Source organism: Neofelis nebulosa, chromosome 7 (genome assembly GCF_028018385.1).
Source record: "Neofelis nebulosa isolate mNeoNeb1 chromosome 7, mNeoNeb1.pri, whole genome shotgun sequence".
In the NCBI taxonomy this organism is placed as follows: Eukaryota; Metazoa; Chordata; class Mammalia; order Carnivora; family Felidae; genus Neofelis; species Neofelis nebulosa.
Genome location: NC_080788.1, coordinates 84,462,528 through 84,465,598, shown reverse-complemented (window position 1 = coordinate 84,465,598; position 3,071 = coordinate 84,462,528). Strand labels below are relative to the sequence as shown.

The following is a 3,071-nucleotide window of genomic DNA, read 5'->3' as shown; positions in this document are numbered from 1 at the left end:
CTTATTGACAAGTTACTTGGTCAGCCAAGAGCTCTGATGGAGATGTACGACATTAATGTTGTTTTATGTCTGCTAACAACATCCATTTTGCAGCCTGTGGATCATTTTGATTTTCAAGTCTTATTATTTAAGAAATACATTTCAACAGGGTACAGCTGCCATAGACAGTGATTCCTCTGATGGATCCGGGTAAAGTAAATTGAAAACCTTCTGGAAGGGATTTACCACTCTGGACACCATTTGTGATTCATGGGAAAAGGTCAAAACATCAACATTAACAGGAATTTGGAAGAGTCGATTCTAACCCTCATGGATAACTTTGAGGGGTTCAAGACTTCAGTGGAAGGAGTAACTGCAGATGTAATCTCGTGATACAATGTTAACAAGTGAGGAGTTGTTGCTTGTGGAGGAGCAAAGAAAGTGGTTTCTTGAGGTAGAATCTTCTGTTGAAGATACTGTGAAGACTGTGGAAACAACAACAACCAAGGATTTAGAACTTAGTTGATAAAACAGCAGCAGGGTTTGAGAGAACTCTAATTTTGAAAGAAGTTCTGTGAGTAAAATGCAACCTAGCAGCATTGCATGTTATGGAGAAATCGTTGGAGAGGAAGGGTCAACCAAGTGGCAAATTTCATTATTATATTATTTTAAGAAATTGCCACAGCCAGTGCTTGCTCTGGCAGCACATATACTAAAATCGGAAAGATACAGAGAAGATTAGCATGGCCCCTGCGTAAGGACGACACGCACATTTGTGAAGCATTCCATATTTTTAAGTAGTTTTTGAAAATTAAAAAAAAAAAGGAAATTGCCACAGCCACCCCATCCTTCAGCAGTCTGAACAGTCAGCAGTCAGCAGTCACCAACATGGAGGAAAGACCCTCCACCAGCAAAAACATTAAAACTCGCTGAAAGCTCAGATGATGGTTAGCATTTTTTAGCAAGAAAGTATTTCTTTCTTTCTCTTTTTTTTTTTTTTTACTAGTTGAATCTTTATTGGATCTTTCTTTCTTTCTTTTTTTTTTTTTTAATATATGAAATTTACTGTCAAACTGGTTTCCATACAACACCCAGTGCTCATCCCAAAAGGTGCCCTCCTCAATACCCATCACCCACCCTGCCCTCCCTCCCACCCCCCATCAACCCTCAGTTTGTTCTCAGTTTTTTTTTTTTTTTTTAAATTTTTTTTTCAACATTTTTAATTTATTTTTGGGACAGAGAGAGACAGAGCATGAACGGGGGAGGGGCAGAGAGAGAGGGAGACACAGAATTAGAAACAGGCTCCAGGCTCCGAGCCATCAGCCCAGAGCCTGACGCGGGGCTCGAACTCACGGACCGCGAGATCGTGACCTGGCTGAAGTCGGACGCCTAACCGACTGCGCCACCCAGGCGCCCCTGTTCTCAGTTTTTAACAGTCTCTTATGCTTTGGCTCTCTCCCACTCTAACCTCTTTTTTTTTTTTTTTCCCCTTCCCCTCCCCCATGGGTTTCTGTTATGTTTCTCAGGATCCACATAAGAGTGAAACCATATGGTATCTGTCTTTCTCTGTATGGCTTATTTCACTTAGCATCACACTCTCCAGTTCCATCCACGTGGCTACAAAAGGCCATATTTCATTTTTTCTCATTGCCACGTAGTATTCCATTGTGTATATAAACCACAATTTCTTTATCCATTCATCAGTTGATGGACATTTAGGCTTTTTCCATAATTTGGCTATTGTTGAGAGTGCTGCTATAAACATTGGGGTACAAGTGCCCCTATGCATCAGTACTCCTGTATCCCTTGGATAAATTCCTAGCAGTGCTATTGCTGGGTCATAGGGTAGGTCTATTTTTAATTTTCTGAGGAACCTCCACACTGCTTTCCAGAGCGGCTGCACCAATTTGCATTCCCACCAACAGTGCAAGAGGGTTCCCGTCTCTCCACATCCTCGCCAGCATCTATAGTCTCCTGATTTCTTCATTTTGGCCACTCTGACTGGCGTGAGGTGATATCTGAGTGTGGTTTTGATTTGTATTTCCCTGATAAGGAGCGACGTTGAACATCTTTTCATGTGCCTGTTGGCCATCCGGATGTCTTCTTTAGAGAAGTGTCTATTCATGTTTTCTGCCCATTTCTTCACTGGGTTATTTGTTTTTCGGGTGTGGAGTTTGATGAGCTCTTTATAGATTTTGGATACTAGCCCTTTGTCCGATGTGTCATTTGCAAATATCTTTTCCCATTCTGTTGGTTGCCTTTTAGTTTTGTTGGTTGTTTCCTTTGCTGTGCAGAAGCTTTTTATCTTCATAAGGTCCCAGTAATTCACTTTTGCTTTTAATTCCCTTGCCTTTGGGGATGTGCCGAGTAAGAGATTGCTACGGCTGAGGTCAGAGAGGTCTTTTCCTGCTTTCTCCTCTAAGGTTTTGATGGTTTCCTGTCTCACATTCAGGTCCTTTATCCATTTTGAGTTTATTTTTGTGAATGGTGTGAGAAAGTGGTCTAGTTTCAACCTTCTGCATGTTGCTGTCCAGTTCTCCCAGCACCATTTGTTAAAGAGACTGTCTTTTTTCCATTGGATGTTCTTTCCCGCTTTGTCAAAGATGAGTTGGCCATACGTTTGTGGGTCTAGTTCTGGGGTTTCTATTCTATTCCATTGGTCTATGTGTCTGTTTTTATGCCAATACCATGCTGTCTTGATGATGACAGCTTTGTAGTAGAGGCTAAAGTCTGGGATTGTGATGCCTCCTGCTTTGGTCTTCTTCTTCAAAATTACTTTGGCTATTCGGGGCCTTTTGTGGTTCCATATGAATTTTAGGATGGCTTGTTCTAGTTTCAAGAAGAATGCTGGTGCAATTTTGATTGGGATTGCATTGAATGTGTAGATAGCTTTGGGTAGTATTGACATTTTGACAATATTTATTCTTCCAATCCATGAGCAGGGAATGTCTTTCCATTTCTTTATATCTTCTTCAATTACCTGCATAAGCTTTCTATAGTTTTCAGCATACAGATCTTTTACATCTTTGGTTAGATTTATTCCTAGGTATTTTATGCTTCTTGGTGCAATTGTGAATGGGATCAGTTTCTTT

At 40.8% G+C, this 3,071-nt stretch overlaps 1 non-coding gene across 1 annotated transcript; it reads left to right on the top strand.

Moving 5' to 3' along the window:
- The first annotated feature begins 667 nt into the window (after positions 1-667).
- On the top strand, positions 668-774 carry LOC131518320 (U6 spliceosomal RNA). Its single transcript, XR_009265011.1, has one exon. It is a non-coding gene; the product is annotated as a U6 spliceosomal RNA (small nuclear RNA).
- The last annotated feature ends 2,297 nt before the right edge of the window (positions 775-3,071 follow it).